At 42.0% G+C, this 21,648-nt stretch overlaps 1 long non-coding RNA gene across 3 annotated transcripts in view; it reads right to left on the bottom strand.

Moving 5' to 3' along the window:
* The window catches only part of LOC122447189, a 349,507-nt gene that overhangs the window by 302,699 nt on the left and 25,160 nt on the right, over positions 1-21,648 (bottom strand). Inside the window, exon 1 of one of the 3 annotated variants that reach the window (XR_006271157.1) lies at positions 19,702-19,776. The exons of 1 other annotated variant lie outside the window; for it this stretch is intronic. This is a non-coding gene — a long non-coding RNA (uncharacterized LOC122447189). Of the gene's footprint in view, positions 1-3,149; positions 3,251-19,701; positions 19,777-21,648 lie in introns of those variants that run through there. One more of the 3 variants, XR_006271156.1, reaches the window with a different exon arrangement.

Here is a 21,648-nt window from a genome sequence, read left to right as displayed (position 1 = left end):
AGGAGTATTAAATGACAAATATGCTGGTTATTCACTGTAGCACTGTTTACAGTAGCAGAAGATTGGAAACAGTCTTACATTCCTTAATAGAAAGCTGCTTAAATAAATAATAGCTTGTTCCTGCTTTGAATTCTAGGCTACTATTAAGAAAGAATGAGAAATACTTCTATATATCAATACAGACAGAAAAAACCCTCTAGTATAATATGTTTATGTGAAAGAGCAAGGGCCAGAGCAGTGAATATTATCTTTTGTCTAAAAGAGGTTGAGAGAGGTAAAAATAGTATTTATATATATTAATATATACACACATATATATATGCATAAAGAATCACAAAAATAGAAATCATAACAGAGGTAGGGTACAAGGGAGACCATTCACTTTTTCCTTGTTATCTTTAATTGTTTAATCATGTGAATTTATTACCCATGTAAAAATTAATTTAAAATATGATATATATAAAAGGGAGATTGTCGTAGTCCTGCCAAGTTTATATTTTTATATTTTCCCAAGAAATGACAATAAAAGACTTCTACCATCCATAACTATTACAACCATAAAGCAAAGGGCATCTGAAACAAACAAAAAAACAATAAAGAATTATCATTTTTAAAGAAAGTCTTTTAAATTGACAACAATGTTATCTTTTTCACACATCATTGTGGACGGTGTGCACTTCATCACTACCTAGCACTGGCCATATAGAAACTGACAGGAACCACTAGCACAAGTGATGAGAATGGGCTGGATGGGAGCAGGGTGGGGGGAGGCCCGGGAAGAAGGAGATGTATGTTTACATGCAGCTGATTCACTTCGTTGTACAGCAGAAACTAACACTATAAAGCAGTCATAATCCACTAAAAAAAAAAAGAGCCCTGCTAAAACCATTGTCAACCCAGGATGACATGCCCAAGGTTGTGCCTCTGAAGAATGAATGACATTAGAGGCTTTACAACTATCATGAATGGGATTTCCCAGGTGGCACAAGTGGTAAAGAAGTCACCTGCAGGAGATATGAGAGACACAGGGTCAGGAAGATAGCTGGGTCAGGAAGATCCCCTGGAGGAGAGCATGGCAACCCTCTCCAGTATTCTTGCCTGAAGAACCCCATGGACAGAGGTGTCTGGTGGGCTACAGTGCGTAGGGTCACAAAGAGTCAGATATGACTGAAGTGACTTTGCACACATGCACGAAATTATCATGAATATTACTAAAATAGTCCAACTGAGTTGTTAAACAAATTAATAAGCAAATAATAAGAAACCTCTGGCAGGGGACATCAGTATCCAGAGGTGCTACATTATTTTAAATGCCTAGTTTTCAACAAAAAATCTGCAAAGAAAGTGAAGTGTGACCCATGTACAAGGAAAAAACACATAATAGGCAACAGAAACTAACTCTGAGAGGGTGTAGATGTTAAATTTAACAAAGACTTTAAAACAGCCATTATACACATACCTGGGGTTAACTAAAAATAGCCACACTTAAAGAAGAAAGGTGTGATGACAGTGTCTCAAACACAGAATATCAGAAGGAGATACAGCTTATTTTAAAAATGAAATTCAAGAATTGGAAAGGTTAATAACTGAGATGAAAAAATGTACTAAAGGGATCCCACAAAATACTGGAATGGCAGAAGAAAGAATCAGCAAGTTATTTTAATCTTCAAATAAAGATTATGTAATACAAAGAACAGAGAGAATAAAGAAGAAAAGAAAAATGATCAGAGTTTCACAGAAATGTGCAGCACCAGTAAGGAAGCCAACATGTGTAATGGGAATACCAAAAGGAGAGGAACTAGAGAGGGATCAGAAAACATATCCAAAGAACTAACGGTTAGAAACTTTCCAAACGTGTTTTATAGTACACACACACACACACAAACACACACCCCCAAGAAGCTCAATGAAGATAAAGACAAGGAGAAAATCTTGAAAACAGCAAGAGAAAGGTAACCCACTTTGTACTAATGTGCCCCAATCGATAAATAGCTGGCTTGTCACTAGATACAACAGAGGCCACAAGGCAGCATGATGCCACATTCAACGTGCTGAAAGGAAAACAAACAAAAACAAAAACTACCAACTAAAAATCTTATTTCCAGAAAGAGTGTCTTTCAAAAACGAAGGTGAAATAAATATATTCTCTGATAAACAGAAAAAGAGAATCTGTTTCTATCAGACCCTCCTTTGCAAGAATATTAAATATTCAGGCTAAGAGGTAGCCCAGACAGTAATTCAAATACACACAAAAGTGTCTACACACAAGAAGTGAAGAGCATCAGTAAATGGAATTATGTATGACAGTTTAAATTCACATTTCTTCCCCTTTCTTCTTCTGATTCAAATATAATAATATGGGTTGTATTCTTAGGATTATATATATATATACACAAAGGTAACATATTTGACAATCATAGCACAAAAGAGTTAGGTGAAAACAAAGGTTTATTAGAATAAGAAAAATGACACAATATGATAATTTGAATCCACAGAAACAAATGAAAAGACCAGCAATGGTAAATAGGAAAATTATTACAATAAACTATACATATATACTCCCTGTCTTGCTTCTTTCAGCTTCTAGACATGAAAATACATGAAGTAACAATTATAGCAATGTATTATTAGGTTTGTAATGTGTATAGATGTATTATATATAAAACTAACAACACCAGAGGATGAAAAGGAACTCTACAGAACTGTAAATGCAAGGCTTCCCTAGTAGCTCAGACGATAAAGCATCTGCCTGCAATGCAGGAGACCCAGGTTCGATCCCTGGGTTGGGAAGATCCCCCGGAGAAGGAAATGACAACCCACTCCAGTATTCTTGCCTGGAGAATCCCCATGGACAGAGGAGCCTGGTGGGCTACAGTCCATGGGGTCGCAAACAGTTGGACACGATTGAGTGACTAACACACATAGAACTGTGAAGGAGTAACATTCCTGCATCTCACCAGAATTCAGTGTATATCTGAAATAGATTCTGATGAGTTAAGACGTACATTGAAAAAACTGGTGATGTAGGAGCCCCAGCCACTGCTTACCCACAAAGATCAATAATCAGCCATCTATCCACAAACAGAAACAGCTCTGGTAGAGCTCGAGTCTACTCAAGAAACTTCAGCAACACAGTGAAACCGAAATACCTGAGAATAACTGCAGAAGAGAAGGCAGGCAGGCAGCTTCGTTTTGCCTGCTGCATCCCATCCCCAAGCCGGCACTGCTCAGCACCAAGAGGGAACTTCCCAGCCAGGAAGAGTTACCCTTGCCAGGAAGGAAGAGTTGAGTGAGTGACCAGTTTCCCTGGTATGACACATATTTTAAAAGTAATCTGGCCAACAGATGGTCCTGGGACAACTGGATATCCACGTGCAGAAGAATGAATTTGGACCTCTGCCTTACACGGTATGTTAGAACTGAATCTAAATGAAAGAACTAAAAACATAAGAATCTTAGGCGAAAGCAAAGCAGTAAATCTTCATGACCTAGAATTTCACTGGATTCCTCTACATGAAACCAAAAGATGATTTAAAGTCTATCCTGTTTTAAATTAGTACAGGCACCCCACTTTCTTTTGGTTACTATTTGTATGAAATATCTTTTTCCATCCTTTCATACTCAACTGATTTGTTTCTTGTATACAGCATATAGCTGGATCATTCATCTTTTTATCTATTTTGCCAATCTCTGTCTTTTGATTGGATATTTAATCCATTTACACTTAAAATAATTATTGGTAAGAAGGGACTTGATTCTGTTACTTTGCTATTTGTTTTCCCTATATCTTATAGCTCTTTGCCCCTCACCTTTTGAATCACTGTCTCCTTTTATGTTTAGTTTTTCCAGTAAAACATTTTGGTTCCTTTCTCCTTTCTTTTTGTGTATGTTCTACAGCTAATTTTCTCTGTACTTATCATGGTGATTACATTTAATATCCAAAAATTTTAACATTCTAATTTGAATTCATACAAGCTTAACTTTAATAACATACAAAACCCTTCCTATCAGCTACATCCCCAAACACTTTCAATTACTGATGTCACAGAATTACATCTTTATACACTGTGTGTCCAAAAACACAGACTAGTAATTATTCTTCTTTATGCATTAGTCTCTAAGATTATGTAGAAAACAAAATGTACAAAATGGTTTCAATAATGCTATCTTTTACACTATTTTTAATGTATTAGTCTCAAATCATGTAGAAAACAAAAAGTGGAATTACAAACCATTGTTAACAATATATTTTCTATAACTGCCTATGCATATACCCGCACAGAGATCTTTATTTCTTTATACAGCATGAGTGTCCTTTCGTTTCAGTCTTCAGGACTCTCTTTAGAATTTGTTACAGGGATCTAGTATTAAACTCCCTCAGCTTTCATTTATCTGACAATATCTTAATTTCTTCCTCAGTTCTGAATTAGTTTTGCTGGATATGGGATTCATGGTCTATAGGGTTTGGTTTGGTTTCCCTCTCAGCACTTTGAATCAGCCAGCCTTCTGGCCTCCAAACTTTTTGATGAAAAACCTGCTAATATTCTTACTGTGATTTCAGCTCTGTTCATTACTGTTGCTGGTTCAGTTTACTGTGTGCCTATAAAAGTTAATTACCAAACCAGTGACAGAAAGAGTAACTGGTATTTGGCCAACTAGAAATGAAGGTTGGAAGTAAAGTGAGAACTCTGGGCTAAATTTGCATGCTCATTAGTGGTCAAGGAAAATGTTCTCATTTAATAAAATAAATCCTGTTAACCAATCATTTATATCACATTTGGCACAGAGCCTGCAGATGGTTATACCTCAGTCTGGGTTGTATAGAGCATGAAAAATACACAGGCTGCTGCACTTGGCACCCTGACACTGGTCAGACAAGACCTTCAGCTGACCTCCCATGCTCTGAAGCCAGACAGGGTATTAAGCAGATGCTCCTAACTACATCTGCCAACATCTATCCCAGAAACCTGACTCTCCACTGCTCACCGCATGTCTCACTTTAAGCCTGGTCCATCCTCATTCCAAACATAGCACAAAGTGATCAGAAGGATGGGCCTCTGGACCACATGAGGATTATGAAACAACATGTGGGCTGGCTGCTGTGAATGTGCCCACATGTTCACAGGAGCAAAGCCAATCAGGCGTAATCTTTGATGGCCACATTTGCCAGATCTCTGATGTGGCATATACTGCTTCCAGCCAACACTTGAGGAATCGCTGAAATGATTACAACTAATGGTAAAGACTACGCCCATCATTTTCTAAATATACCACAAGACTGGAAACCCTGTTCTTTTAATTTTTGTTTCTGTCATCAGCTATCTTTGCCACCTAAAAGAGGTAGAGGTAGCCCAGTACAACTTTCAGCTGCGCACTTCAGATTAGAAGGGAATATGCCTTATCATTGCCACTCTCATATCACAAGTGCTAAAAAGAGGGCCTCTGTGCGCCCCTTCCTCTCCACATGCAGTGACAGAGAACATCCACAAGAGAAGTAATGCACAAATCGAGCGGTCTACAGATAAGGTAGCAGAGTGTCCTGGGATGAACTAGAAGTTTAGAGACCTGCTCCTCCTCCACACTCCCTGCATCAGTACAGTCTGCCCTCTGCATCCACAGGTTATGCATTCACGGATTCAATCAAGTGTGATTAAAAAAAAATCCCCAAAGTTCAAAAAAAGCAAAACTTGAGTTTGCCATGCAGACAACTATTTACATGGTATTCACACTGTATTTGTAACTAGTCACACAGCATTTGCATTGTTTTAGGTATTATAACTAATGTAGAGATGATTTAAAGAACATGGGAGGATGTGAAGAGGTTGGAGGTGTATCTCAGAGGTACTGTGGTTTGGTTCCAAACTGCTGCAATAAAGTGAAGATTACAATAAAGCAAGTCACACAAATTTTCTGGTTTCTCAGTTCTTATAAAAGTTACATCTACAGTATACCATAGTCTATTAAGTGTGCAATCACATTATGTCTTAAAAAATCAAAGAATATACCTTAACTGAAAATACTTTACTACTAAAATACGTCAAACAATGACAACAGTAACATCAAAGATCACTGACCACCATAACAAATATAACAATGTAAAAGTATGAAAAATTTCAAGAATTATCAAAACATGACAGAGACATGAAGTGAGCAAAGACTGCTGGAAAAATGGTGCTGATGCAGGATTTCCACAAACCGTTCATTTGTAAAGAATACATTTTGCAAAGCACAATAAAGCCACAGCACAATAAAACAGGGTATTTTATACGCAGATCCTATGCCATTTTACACAAGGGACTTGAGTATCACGGATTTCAGCATCTGTGGAGGGTCCTGGAGCCAATCTCCCGTGGACGTTGAGGGCCAACAACACAGATGACCTCCCCCACACCCCGCCCCCGCACTCTGCAAAGCTAGTTGAAGGACACCAGTCTGCTAGGCTGAGGACACCGCTGCCCCCAGCTGCCAGCAGACCTGAACCTTACTGAGCTGTGAATGGACTGAAGATCACTGAATTGACAAAGGCTGTGAATATCTCAGAGTTGTGCTGAAATCAACCAATAAAGCATTACCGTTAGGTTCATGTTTGGTATGGAAGTAAAACTCTGATGAAGCAGCTCCAAGAAATCACCAGTGTCCATGTTTTTCCCTCCCTGAAGCCTCTGACCTAAGTCCTGCTTCAGATCCCGATGCAGATAGTGGGAGCATCACCCCAGAGTAAGCTTTTCCCCAGCCTCGGGGAAGATAAAGACTTCTTTCTCTTTTCCCAGAGTTCTCACTTTATTATGCATTTCCAGGAGTCTGTTAGTTACTCACTTTTTATCAATACATCAAATAAAATGACTTCTGAGACAATGGTGAGGACTTACAGCCATATTTGCAGGCACTGATATTTTGATTGGAAACAATCAAATTAAGTACCACTGAAATTTCACATCTTTTTGAAATACTAAAAATACATCTAAAAGGGAAATACTATGATTCAAAGCATATTAGGCAAATACTATAAATAAAATCTTCAATGCTATTGAAAATAGCCAACCTGGGGTGATAAAGTGAATAAAGGATGAGGAGAGGTTCCCAAGAAAGCCAAGGGTCATCTACAGTGGACTGGATCTGCAATCAACAACCTAAGATAGCTGAATCTTTTCTGCAAATGAAGAAACTGAGGTTTAGAAAGATAAAGTGACTGCCTAGTACCATCTATTAACATATCATGCAGCTATCCAACTTCCTCCTAGAGAACAGTCTAAATAGCAGTGGCATTTTCACATTTGCCTTCTTGCCTATTTTTCTTCTCAAGAGAACCTACTATATGACAAGTATTTACCAGGTTTTATATTATTCCTTAGTCCAAATGTATTAAGTAGCCACGTGGATTCCCATTACATAGGTGATCGTGAGCAAAGTAATCTGCTTAAAGTTTCTTAGCTATTAGTGGAGGAGCTGAGTAAGACCCAGGTCTGTTTAACTCCAGTTTGTTACCGATTCCCTAAACTATATTTCCTTCCTAACCAGCAAGTTTGTGGTTAATTGCTTCATGTACAAATTGATCAGGAACATTAGTATATTGCAGTTCATGGGGTTGCAGAGTCGGACATAACTGAACAACAACAATTAGGTTTGAAATCAAACGTTACGGAGCTGTCTCATCTTCAGATAGGGGGAATAAAACTTTTGACTGAACGCACTCAAACTTTCTCCCTGGTTCAATCCACAGGGTACTCCGAAAGCAGAATTTGCTAAGAACTGTAGATACAGAGCTATCAGTTCTGACTCCTGAATCTGGAAGAGCACAGGGTCTAGTCAATCATTCCACAACTATTTACAGTGGGAAGTTGGTGCCACAGAGAGTTCCCCAGGAGAGGCAGAGACGGATCTGGCCTCTTAACACTACAGCTGGAAGTGATTTGAGGGGTGACTTAGTCATTAGACTTGTTCTCTGGTGGGGCTGTGAGGCAGTCTGGCCGCTTCATTCTGCCGCACTCCCACTCCCGGCGATGTTTTTAATATCTATGCCTAAAGTTAACATGCAGTCCCCAAAGCCATAGTCTTCTGTAAAATGGTCACTCTTCAGAGAACATTCATTTCCTAGTACTTAAGAGAAATATTTACATTCCCAAGGGGGTATAATCAGACATCATCTCCGGAAGCATTTTCACAAGAAGTTCAACACGAGAAACAACACAAATACCCACCAGCAGAGCTGCTACATGAATTGCTATACAGCCATACTATAGAATATTTGGGTAGATCTGTATAGTTACTTGAAAATATTCCCAAAATATACTATTAAGTGAAAATGTAAGTTACCAAAATGCATATGTACCATAGGATCCCCTCTACACAAACCAACAACACAAAAATGAAGCTTGTGTATTTGTGCACAGTTAGTCCTCCATTTCCATGCATTCCACATCTGCAGATTCAATTAACCATGGACCAAAAGTACTAGGAAAAAATTCCAGAAAGTACCAAAAGCAAAACTTGCATTTGCTGTGCACTGGCAACTATTTATACAGCATTTACATTGTATTTACAACTATTTGCAAGCATTCACAAGCACAGGTATTACAAGTAATGCAGATAATTTAAAGTACTTAGGAAGCGATGTGTAGGTTATAGGCAAATATTACATCATCTTATATAAGGGACTTGCACATCTGCAGACTTTGGTACCCATGGGGGTCCTGGATTGGCAGACGCTCTGTCCTCTACCTTCTCTCTCACACAAAGTTGAGTCAGGCACCATGGGAAAGCCTATTTTTCTTGAATAGTTCAGGTAGAACAGGCGTCACATATATAACCAAGTCAAGCCTTACTCAGTAAACAACTCCCAAATCACCATTTAATTGGCCATAAATCGGTAGCTGCTTCAGAGGACACAGCTCATCCACCTCCTCCCCACCCCCCAACAACTAGTTCTTTCAAGAATAGAATTATTTGTACTTTAGGTTGTCCCACTTTGGAGATGAGGATAAGCTCATCTTAGTGGTAGGGGAGACAGTTACATGATTGAAGCAGAAGTATGTCTCATTTCCTCCCTCCTGCCCCACATAAATCTCTGTATTACACTGAGCATCCAAAGAGAATTCTACATGGATATTTAGCATCCACATTTGGGGGATGTCCAGCATCTGCACTCTCTTCCCACATTTGGGAAATGCCCAGAATTCCCCACTACCTGGAAGAAGAGTCCTGCTTCCCATCATAGAAGGTGGGTGTTAAACTAGTGGTAAAGAACCTGCCTGCCAATGCAGGAGATGCAAGAGATGTGGGTTCAGTCCTGGGTTGGGAAGATCCCCTGGAGAAGGGAATAACAACCCACTCCTGGATTCTTGCCCTGGAGAATCCCATGGACAGAGGAGCCTGGTGGGCTACAGTCCATGGGGTCGCAAAGAGTCGGACACAACTGAAACGCACAGATATTATTATTAAAGTACAGTTAGTTAATAAACTTCACTCCAAATACTGAAACTCTGGACAGTGAGCAGTTTTCCCACAGTTAGTGGGGAAATGTCACCATTTCAATCTTTTAGTTTTATAACCTATGGATTAAAATATAAGGTTGAAGGACTTCGCTGGAGTCTCAGTGGTTAAGATCATAAGCTTCCAATGCAGGGGGCACAGGTTCCATCCTTGGCTGGGGAACTAAGATCCCACAAGCCACATGGTGCAGCCAAAAAACATAAAGTTGAAATCATCAACACATCCTTTACAAAGCAGTAGAAGAGGAGTGGAAATAAGGAGTAGTTCAAATACACAAATATGTATGTGCATCAGCAAGAAATAATTTATGTATATGTTACAATTCTTATTTCTGCACTTGTCAGAAGGCCATATTTCTTTAATGACTTTTCTATTTTACCAATTCCACTTGTGTTTAGCCTAGCTGTTCAGATTCTTTAGTATGTATAGTGACTTCATTAGGTAAGGAATCTGAACCACGAGTATTCTATCTAGATTGGGTTGTCAAAAATCCATTAATTCTTACTGCTTGACTTGGTAGAACAGGAAGTGGTAGATTACCTGGAGTTCTGTCCAAATCCCTCTTTACCATTAAGAGTGTCAAGTATTAAGAGTATTTTTTCTCTTGATAATCAGAATTAGTCAACACCAATATCCCCATGTCTTTTTTGTTCCCATTTGTTAAATGGCAAGAAGAACCTGAAATGATTAGGGGTATCCTCAAGTTTCAATCCAAAGGAGCTATTTTTTGTGTTCCCTGGTGGAAATATATTTATAGTCAAAGAGAATAAGGCTGTTTAGCCCAGGTAAAAGCCTCTGTCACTGGTGTCATGTTCTCTTTATTCAGGAACCCACTAAGAGTATTAGAAAGATTAGGAAATGTACATTCACAAAGCCAGACATTTTGGCTGATTAGCACTTGAGTGTTTTGGGGAAGAATATTCATATGGAACAAATTCTTACACTCTGGTCCTCTTCAAAATCTGACCTTCATAATTCTCCCTGCAAGCATGCTTGTCATCGGGCCTCCAAATCTTGTTCCACGTTCTGATCTCCCCAAAGAATCATTAAAAATAATCAGTGATTGACTGTAGGGCCTGAAGTAATCTCTCCTTCCAGGCAAAATACTTAAAATATACATTGGGAGGAATTTCACTTTTTCCTATGCTTCAGAGTCACCCTGGTTGGGTCTGTAATTCTATAGAAGCCAGCTTATAAGAGTTCACATATCAGGCAGGGTCTTTTACAATTAAGGTTAAATTTTCTTTTCTCTTCAGTCAACCGGTTACAGAGAAGAGAGAATTGCTGAAGGAGTACAGGTTCCATTTTTGAGATTCTAGGATGAGAGTTACTTTAACTACGTGTGATGTTATTACAGGGCTTCTTCCTCAATGGCACCTGGTCTTCTGTGGACTCAAGATATTCCAGGCCTTTGAAATGATTTAGGTCTGAGAACTGGATGAAGAGCTGGGACTATCACGGCGGTTCAAGTCAGGTCTCCATGCAGCAGATTTTGACGTGTACAAATCCCTTTTTGGTTTGTGTGCTGCTTCATCATACTGGTTCCAGAGACCTCCAGATCACCAAGGTGCTGCTAAGACTGACCGGCTCATTGAATCAAATCGAAACTACGTTCTAGGTCAGACATCTCCAAGCACATTGATGACACATTCCTCATGCTTTTTCGTGGTGTATAGATGTGTAAGACTTCTCCTCCTGGGTTAGAGTCTGTCATAGATCCTCCTTACTATGCTGCTGTGAACCTCCAGCCATTGGCATGCAGGTCAGAGAGCATGATATACACTGATTTTTGCCTTTCAGCATATCATTACTGTTCAGAAAAGGTAGATACAGCTAACAGACGGGGAAACTAGATTCTTGGCTGATAAGGATCAGCAGAGGTTGAGGTAATCCAGGTCTCATGATGCCTCCCTTATTTTCTGTTCCAGGTCATGGATCCTCAGTATTTCTCAATCGATTCTTGAGCTCCTACATTAGTGACCTGACAAAGCCAATAAATCAACAGCTTTGTAATTTTGCAGCTGAGATAAAACCGTATAGGTTTTATTTATTTATTTAACCCCGATGGCCTTAAGAATTGAAGGGGTTTTTCTGCTTTTTTTTTTTTAAGCATGGTCATAGAAAGTCACCATTTTTAAGTCAAAGATAGACAAACATTTAGAAATAAGTCTACCATTCTCTTTCTTCATCTGAGTGGCTGAATAGAACTTTGAAGTCAAACCATGATCCATGGATCAACTGGCCTAGAACTGGGTCAATAACTGAGAGCTTCTCTAATATTTGCCCCCTGCCTTTAGTGGACACCTCATTTTAAATAAATACCAGTGATATTTTAATTAGTTTTCTGGCCACTGAGTGCCATAGCAGGCAGATTCCCATCCCCAAATATGGCTGTATTTTCTCTGCCTTCAGCCCCCACCAGGTCGTATAATCTCAAATTGCCTGATTGTCTTTAAAGCCTATTTACTGCCTACAAGCATCTCTTTATCTGTCCAGTTTCTGTCTCTGGTGGATTCCAGAAAAGAACAGAAAAATGAAATTACGAAGAGACTATTGAACAGCTTTTGACCAACTAAAGACCCAGGCTTAGAAAACCAATAGAAATGAAGGTGAGGAGAGATCAACATTACACTTCCTGCTTCTCAGATTTTCCATCAAGAAAAGACCGATCATTAAGGACACCACTTTTGCCCACCACTGTCACCACTAGCAGCAGATAAAAGATGCTATAGCTGTACCCCTGCCTCCAGTGACAATGGACACACACTGCTGTTGTGACTGCTGCTATTTCCTGCCCCCAGAAAGGACTCTCTAGGGTGCCTCCCTCTCTGTATGGCCTTTGAGTCAAGATCTAAGGCTGATGCTTCTGATGGGTAAATCAGTACTCTTTACACTCCCATGCTCAAACTATCAATACAAGGGAAAAGAAAATCCACAGCTGGAATTGCCAGCTTTCATAGAGGTAGGCTGTATTTGCTTCCCACACAGACTTACGAGGTAGGAAAATTTTCAAACACAGGCGTTTAAGGCTTCCCTGGTAGCTCAGTGGTAAAGAACCTGCCTGCCAATGCAGGAGACGTGGGTTTGATCCGTGGTCCCAGAAGATCCCACATGCCTCGGAGCAACTAAGCGTGTGCACAATTACTGAGCCTATGCGCTGCAACTACTGAAGTCTGCGCGCCCTAGAGCCCGTGCTTCACGAGGAGAGAAGCCACCACAATGAGAAGCCCGCACATGGCAACTTGAGCCCCCGCTCATTGCAACTAGAGAAAAACCTGCACAGCAACGAAGTCCCAGCACAGCCAGAAATAAAATAAAATTTTTAAAAAAATTTTAAGTTTAAATGCCAGATAAACAACAACAAAAAAAGACAAATGTCAATTACACAGAGGTGGGGAGGGGCAGTCAATTGATTTCTTGTGTCAGGGAAGCCAAGGATCACATGAATCAGAACTGGAACTGAATCCCATCAATATCCCAGAGCACGAGGCTCTGAACCCCAGCTAACGTTTCCCTCAGGGACAGAAAGAAATAGATGTACAGTTACGGTTATTTTTTAAACAGTAAGTTTTTTTTTTTTTCCCCTGTACTGTGGTTATGGTTAAAGTTATATAATTAGAGTTTTCCTGCAGTGTTCATCATTTGATGACAAAACAGGGACATTCTGGCCTTTTGGCTTGGTTTTTATTTCTCGGTCTGCAAGAGGAAAATGGATCTGATTGCAAGTGATTCATCTGGTGTTTCCCTTTCTGTGTCGTTTTGATCTTTGTTCTTCTATACTATATCATTTCTGCAAGTAGGGCCTATTTTTAAAACTCATAGTTTCCACATTAAAAAAAAAAACTTTACACTATTTCTTTTTTAGTAATGAGAGAAGTCGATTTTCTCCTAAGGAATGTTCAATTATTGTCGCAGTCGAGTCAGAGAACCTGCCTTTCATTTGTCTCCCTGACAAGCATTGCTCTTTATAAAGAAATCATCCTCAGGCCTTTCCTATTTCAGAACAAAGGGCATTCGGGGAGCAGCTTACTTAAAAGATTATTCTTCATTCAGGGAGAATACTCTGTCTTCCTAGTTTTACATTTCTGATATTTCCAGTTCTCCCTTTAGTGCTGGAAGGCTTGTTCTTGCAAATATCTGTGCACACATCCAATTTTCTCATTATAATACTTTGCACTTATATAATGTCCCACATTACCACAATTTCACAGACAAAGAAGCAGACATCCAACAGGATTAAATAACTTGCCTAAGCAAACAATCACCTTGCAAGCTGCAAGGGGCATAATCAAGATTCAAGTGTGGTTTTCTCCACCCCACCTCCCTGCGCTTCCCAGTCTAGGTGGGTCTGACAACAGGGACATGCTCAGTAGATGTTTCCTGGACACAAGAGGAACTCAATCATTAAATCAAATGCATCAAAACATGTTTCATGTTCTCTGGATAATCTCTGGTTACACAGGTCTGAGCGACTTAAATCCATTGATTAAAATTGCTATTGATACTGCTGCTGCTGCTGCTAAGTCACTTCAGTCATGTCTGACTCTGTGCGACCCCATAGACAGAAGCCCACGAGGCTCCCCGGTCCCTGAGATTCTCCAGGCAAGAACACTGGAGTGGGTTGCCATTTCCTTCTCCAATGCATGAAAATGAAAAGTAAAAGTGAAGTCGCTCAGTCGTTTCCGATTCTTAGAGACCCCATGGCCTGCGGCCCACCAGGCCCTTCCGTCCATGGGATTTTCCAGGCAAGAGCACTGGACTGGGTTGCCATTGCCTTCTCCAGATACTTACTGAGTGCTAGTTAAATATCCAGGTTTCCTGAAAACTGGAATTCACTGGCAGCCCAGGTAATTTTCATCAACCAAAGAAGTTTCAGTCTTTTCAGCTATAGGAAAACAAGAAGCTCTGGGGTCAGAGGGATAGGGTTAGATGTCATGAGAGACTTAGTGCACATCCTGAACCATTTCATCTGGATCTCAAGAAAACATGAAAACATCAGATACCTGGCAAGACTGTCCTTTCCTGTTATTGCAGGAGTCCCTATCTTTGCCGATTTTTAAACAAAACACTGGATGATTTCATTTCCCTTTTCATCTGTGTATGTTGGTGTTCGGGAGACATGACCTAAAGTCACACAAAAGTATTATGCTTCTAGCTCTGTACTGTGTACCTATTGGGCTTTCCTGGTGGCTCGATGGTAAAGAATCTGCCTGCCAATGCAGGAGACCTGGGTTCAATCTCTGTGTTGGGAAGATCCCCTGGAGAAGGGAATGGCAGCCTTCTTCAGTATTCTTTCCTGGAGAATCCCAAGGACAGAGGAGCCTATAGTCCATGGGATCACAAAGAGTCAGACACACCTGAGCAACTAAACAACAACAACATGTACCGATCAAGTCATGTATCAGTGTCTGAGGGCTGCCATAACCAAGTGCCATATACAGGGTATTCTATAAAAACAGAAACGTGTCTCTCTCACAGTTCTGGGGGCGAGAAGGCCAAAGCCAAGGTGTGAGCAGGCCATGCTCTCTCTGGAGGCTCTAGGGAAGGCTCCTTTCTTGTTTCTCATCATTTCTGGTGGCTGCCAGCAATCCTCAGCCTTCCTGGCCTGTAGATGCAGTTCTCCAAGTCTTTGTCTCTATCTTCACCGGGATTTCTCCCCGGTGTATCCCAATATCCCTCTTCCTAGAAGGACACCTCATCTTGACTGTATCTGCAAAGACTATTTCCAGTTAAGGTCATGTTCACAGATTCTGGGTGGACATGAATTTGGGAGTCTGGGACACTGTTCACCCCAGTATGGCAGTTAAGAAATACTAATTGAGGGCCTCCCTGGTGACTCAGTGGTAAAGAATCTGCCTGCTGATGCAGGAGACACAGGCTTGAGCCGTGCTCCAGGTAGAGCAAATAAGCCTGCGAACCATAATCACTGAACCGGCCCTCAAGAGCCTGGGAGCCACAACTACTGAAACTGAGCTCCCTAGAGCCCATGCTCCGCAAAAGAGAACCCAACACAGTGAGAAGCCCGTGCACCGCAACTAGAGAGTACTCCCCACTAAAGAAAAGCCCGAGCCGCACCAAAGACCCAGCACAGCCAAAAATAAATACGTCAAAAAAAAAAAAAAAACCTAATTGAAAAAAGGAAGAACATGTCAAAGTCTTATGTTACGGCCAGTGCTGAGAAAGAAATGCAAGGCCTTTCTGTGTGGAGTGATCTCCCTCTGTCCGAGTTCAAACCAACATTATTCCACTCCAAGCAGAGAATACAAGCAACTCTCCCCATGGGATTCTTTCTGTGGTTTTCCTTCAGAGAGTTATCACATGTTATAGTGAACTGTTTCTCTGACATGGTTAACTAGACACACACTTGCAGTTTTAACAATTTTCCCTGCTCCACCCTTCATATTTCTTCATTCTCATGGAAATGATGCATTTTTTCCAGATAACTAGCTTTCCAGAATCCAGTAAGACTTCTCAACTGCCAAGGATGTGTACTGAGTACTATTGCTGGGGAGCCTCTAACCAGGTCTGTTGCTAGAAGAATTCAACTTACAGGATGAATTCCCCTCTCCATAATCTCCCCCCTCAGACACATGATTTACATGAAATCTGTTTCAAATGAGCTCACAGGCATTGTCAGAGAAAGAAAAAGATGAAAAGCTGTCTGAAGAGGGGTGTGTGTACATGTGTGCGTAAAACCAGTGTGAGGCCAGGTCACGTCCACTCCTGAGATTTGGGCATGTTTAGGCTTATCAGAGTAACTGAGGATCCTCCTGAAAAAGGCAGCCAAGCCCAGTCAGACTGGCTTTAGTTTTGGAGAAAAACGTGATTCAGATTGGAAGATCCACCCACTGCCCAGGTGGTGTTCCTGGTAAAGAACCGTCCTGCCGATTCAGGAAACATAAGAGATGGGGTTTTGATCCCTGGATCAGGAAGATCCCCTGGAGAAGGGTATGGCAACTCACACCAGTATTCTTGCCTGAAGAATCCCATCGACAGAGGAGCCTGGTGGCTACAGTCCATGGGGTTGCAAAGAGTCAGACGCAACTGAGTGACTTAGCACGTATGCACCCACTGCCACTGGGCTGGGCTCTTTTCAGAATCATGTGACGGAGGAGGAGTGTGCTAAAAGAATTAGATTTAAAACATAAACATTTCCTTAAAGTCCCTGTATCATCCTTAAGCAAAGGCTAATTAGTTTAGCCACGAAGTCGTGTGTGACTCTTGGACTCTTGCAACCCCACTGGCTATAGCCTGTCAGGATCCTCTGTCCATTGGATTCTCTAGGCAAGACTACTGGAGTGGGTTGCCATTTCCTTCTCCAGGGGATCTTCCCAACCCAGGGATTGAACCTGGGTCTCCTGCATTGCAGGCAGGTTCTTTACCAACTTAGCTATGAGGGAAGCCCAAAGGCTGACTAATGGGTGCAATTCCAAACATGGTCCGCAGACCAGTGTCAGCTTGTGACAAAGTGAACACACAAACCAGGACTGTTTAGATGCTCCCAGTTGACAGTGCTGCCACATCAAAGCACAAGATCCATGGATTTGTCTCACTGAACACAGGGGAGCCTACAGGTCCTAACGTCATTCACCACTCATTACCAGAAGCACCAATATAAACCACAGGACCTTACGGGAGGCAGAAGGATCCAGGGTTCCCTTGTGGTCTAGAACTCCTTCCAGCCTTCTCCCCTCCTACCTACATACTCTGACTTTGTGTCCTCTGCTTACCTTCTTAGAGTCACAAAATGATTTCTGCAGCTACAGACATAGCCTTAAACCAAAATTCCCAAAAGGGAAGGAATGAAGGAACACAAAGCCTTCTACTTTCTAAGGTCCTCTGTTCTTATTTAGAAGAAAATCCACCCCCATCCCTGGAAGCTCCTAGGAAAACGTTCCCTCGCATTACTCAGCTGAAGAGGAGGCTGGGGTACCAAGTTTCTAGCAAAGAGTAATGAGGGTATCATGACTGTCTTCAGTTCAGTTCAGTTCAGACACTCAGTTGTGTCTGACTCTTTGCGACCCCATGGACTGCACCATGCCCTGTCCATCACAAAATCCCGGAGCCTACTCAAACTCATGCCCATTGAGTCAGTGATGCCATCCACCCATCTCATCCTCTGTCGTCCCCTTCTCTTCCTGCCTTCAATCTTTCCCAACATCAGGGTCTTTTCAAATGAGTCACTTCCTCGCATCAGGTGGCCAAAGTATTGGAGTTTCAGCTTCAACATCAGTCCTTCCAGTGAATACTCAGGACTGATTTCCTTTAGGATGGACTGGTTGGATCTCCCTGCACTCCAAGGGACTCTCAAGAGTCTTCTCCAACACCACAGTTCAAAAGCATCAATTCTTTGGTGCTCAGCTTTCTTTATAGTCCAATTCTCACATCCATACATGACTACTGGAAAAACCATAGCCTTAACTGGATGGACCTTTGTTGGCTGATTATAATACAGCCCCTCAGGCTGACGGGGGGTCTGCCCTTCTCAGAGATCAGAGCATTTTCTCCTGCTCCCTGAACTAATTATGTTAGAGAGGAGGAGGAAATGATTGCTGAGTAGACAATAACCAATTTCTGGGACCCTCCATTAATATATGAGCTCCATGTGGGTTAATATGGCTAATCCTCAACAGTCAGCATATTTCTGGTATATACTGGGTTCTCATGACAACCAAATACAAAGACGAAACTAATGTATTCAGCCCATCACCTAAATGCTCGGTCTTTACAATATCACAGGTATTGAGCAGCATTCTCCTCCCCCATCTCCTTGTCCCAGGTCTTAACTACCATAGGCATAAAATTGTTTCACTCAAGTTTTCTGGACGTAGTAATGCAGACTCTGAGTCATGACTCAGAAAGTGCTCCCACTTCCCCTCACTAGAAACACCACCTCATGCAGACTTTCTCAGTGGTCCAGTGGCTAGCACTCTGCGCTCCCAATGCAGGGGTCCAGGTTCGATCCTCAGTCAGAGAACTAAGATTCCACATGCTGTGCAATGTGGCCAAACAATTAAAACAAAAACCATTTCTCTTCAAATTCTAAAACCCTAAAACTGACTTTGCTTCATCAACAATCATTGAAAAATCATAAGTCTTATATCTTGCAATTTCAGCTTTGGCATACAGAATTCTCTAGCCTGGACAAACTAAAAACCAAAGACTTTTCTTGGACCCACACAGGGAGGCCACAGGGCAAACTGATGCTCCGAAATCTGCAGAGTCAGAGAAATCCAGATGGTCACTGCCAAGAATGGCTTACCTGGAGCAGAAGTTCCTGGAGTTCTCACAGCATGTAAACGGAAATCTGGGTGAATTGCTAGAGGCTGAGTGTGTACTAGCTTGAGAATGAGAATTTCCTTGGGATTATGATGGGGAAGGGGAGGGCAGCACACATTTTATTGGCTTTATGTCCATGAATCTCACCAGCTTCTCTGATAAAGATACTCTCCCAGCTCTGGCATGGGAGATGAGAAGTAATGCTCATGAAACTGGCCCAGACCTTTTCTATAACATTCTTCTCTCCAGGGGGAAGGACTCTACCAGAAACTCGTTCTAGATCCAGTGGGGGGAGGGTGTGGTCATTTCTTTGATTCCTGCCCCCATCCAACCTTCTTGTCTTACCTAAGGAGCAAGGCAGGGGAAAGTGTAAAACACCTGTGATCATGGGCTACAGACAAAGGCCCAATGAAACAGACTCAATAGGAAGATTCAAGAATGTCCCTTCTCCCAGATAGACCACCACACAAACAGGGCCCCAGGATAATATGAATGAGTTACAGCTAAAAGGGCTGTAGGACATGGAGAATCCCAAAATCAATAAGGGAGACAGAATCAAGGACGCTAAAAGAACTGGAAGGACCTGGCACCTACAGCAAACAGCAAATACAGCTCAGCTCCCAGAAAGACGAGCAGAAAACCTCACACTCAAGGCCTACTGACCTCAGTTCCTATTACCCAATGCATCGATCATATCCTGATTTCACCAAAAAAACAAGTCTCTCCAAAAGGAAAAGAAAAAATAAAAAGTCTGAAGAGCCAAAGTAAATATCAGAATCAAATTCAGAAATGACAGATATTACAATTGTTCAGTCATTAAAAATAAGTCTAACTAATATGTTAAATTCAAGATGTTTCTTACACAGAAACTCTTAAGAAAGAGCCAAAAGAAAATCCTAGAACCGAAAATACAATAATAGAAACGAAGATTACCTCGGATGAACTCAACCATAGACTTGTCACAGCCAAGGAGTCAATGAGCTTAAAGATAGGTCTGTATTTCCCAAACTGAAAATCAAAAATAAAGGAAAACATTAATAAAAATAATAATGAACAGAACAATTAACACAAGGTGCAACTGTTCATAATGGGAATACCAGATACACAATAAAGAGAAAAAAAGAGTCAAAAAAATTAAAGAAATAAAAGCTGAGACCTTTAGAAAATTTATGGGATCCACTGAACCACAGATCCAGAAAGCTCAAACTAACCACTAAACAAACAAACCAACCAACCCATAGGCCCACCCCCGTCTAAGAAAAGACCCTAACCAAAAAGCCCATACCTAGATACATCTATTCAAACTGCAGAAAACCAAAGACCAAGAGAAAATCCTGAAAGAGCCCAGGAGGTGTGAAAGTTGGGCAGATCCTCCTGACCTGCAGAGGACAGCCAGTCAGCTGCTCCTGGAAACCAGCAACATCTGTTTTCTCCCTTCACCCCAGGGTGGCCTGCAAGCCCTCAGATGGAGCTAGGCCTGGGCAGGAAGAGTGGGGTTACCTGGACCGCCAAGAGGGCTGGACTGGGGCTGTAGAGGCTGAGTGGCCTGGGGTGCAAGGGAGGGCCGTGACTGAGGCCCTGGGGTGCCGCAGAGAGAGGATGGACTAGACTTCCCCAACAGGCCACAGCCCTCAGGCCCAAGGGGCTGCCTCCACCACCTCTCTCCCCAGAAGAGGCCTCACCTCAGGGGACTTCAGGCTTCCACGAGGGCCTGCTGGGAAGCCCTGTGACAAGAAACACCGGGGTGCTCTGGGTGCTGGAAGGGCCTAGGCCCGGACTTTCTGTTCGCAAGGATTCCTGCCCACGCCATCCATCAAGTAGACTCCAAACCTATTCAACAGGGCGACGTCTACCCCTCCCCATGGCCTTCACCTCAGGGGCAGGCCAGGTGTCAGGGAATGCCTCTGGACCAAAGCCCACGCCACCCAGGCAGGATGATCCGAGACCAGCAGGAGCCGCCCGCTGAGCCCGCGTGGCAAATTCGGAGCCTTCCGCCGTTTAGTGGGAAACCCCAGGGCCTCAGCTGGTTGTTCCTCCAGAACCTGCTAGGTGGCCTGGGTTCATCCCAGGAGACCTGTATCCAGTGAATTGTTCTTCAGAAGTGAAAGAGAAATGAAGACTTTGTCAGCCATACAAAGCACTGAAGGAGTTCATGAACAGCAGAGCTTCCTTGAGAGGAATGCAACTGAACTGAAGGGAGAAATGGATGGTCCTGTTGTTAATACTTGGAGGCTATTACCCAATCTCAGTAATGGATGGGACAACCAGACAGAAGATCAGGAAAGAAACAGAGGGCTTGGACAACACAATAAAGCAACTAGAACAAACACACGTATCAGTGAAAGTCACTCAGTTGTGTCAGGCTCTTTGCAACCCCATGGACTATACAGTCCAAGGAATTCTCCAGGCCAGAATACTAGAGTGAGTCGCCTTTCCCTTCTTCAGGGGTTCTTCCCAACCCAGGGATCAAACCCAGGTCTTCCATGTTGCAGGCAGATTCTTTACCAGCTGAACCACAAGGGAAACCCAATACACATATACAGAACACTAGTCAAAACCAGTACAGTAACCTTTCAAGTGAATTGAAAGAAACTGGAACATTCACAAGTGTGTGAAATTAACATATTCTTAGCCAATGATTTGGGCTCCCCTGGTGGCTCAGTGGTAGAGAATCTGCCTGCTAATGCAGAAGACTCTGGTTGGATCCCTGGGTGTGGAAAATGTCCTGGAGGAGGAAAGGGCAACCCACTCCAGTATTCTAGCCTGGGAAATCTCATGGACAGAGGAGCCTGGCAGGCTACAGTCCGTGGGGTGGTGAAACAGTTGGACATGACTTAGCGACTAAACCACAACAAACCAATGAATTAAAGATGGAATCAC

The sequence above is a fragment of the Cervus canadensis genome, chromosome 9, assembly GCF_019320065.1.
Source record: "Cervus canadensis isolate Bull #8, Minnesota chromosome 9, ASM1932006v1, whole genome shotgun sequence".
In the NCBI taxonomy this organism is placed as follows: Eukaryota; Metazoa; Chordata; class Mammalia; order Artiodactyla; family Cervidae; genus Cervus; species Cervus canadensis.
The sequence above is the reverse complement of the archived record's forward strand: the minus strand, read 5'-3'. Positions and strand labels throughout refer to the sequence as shown.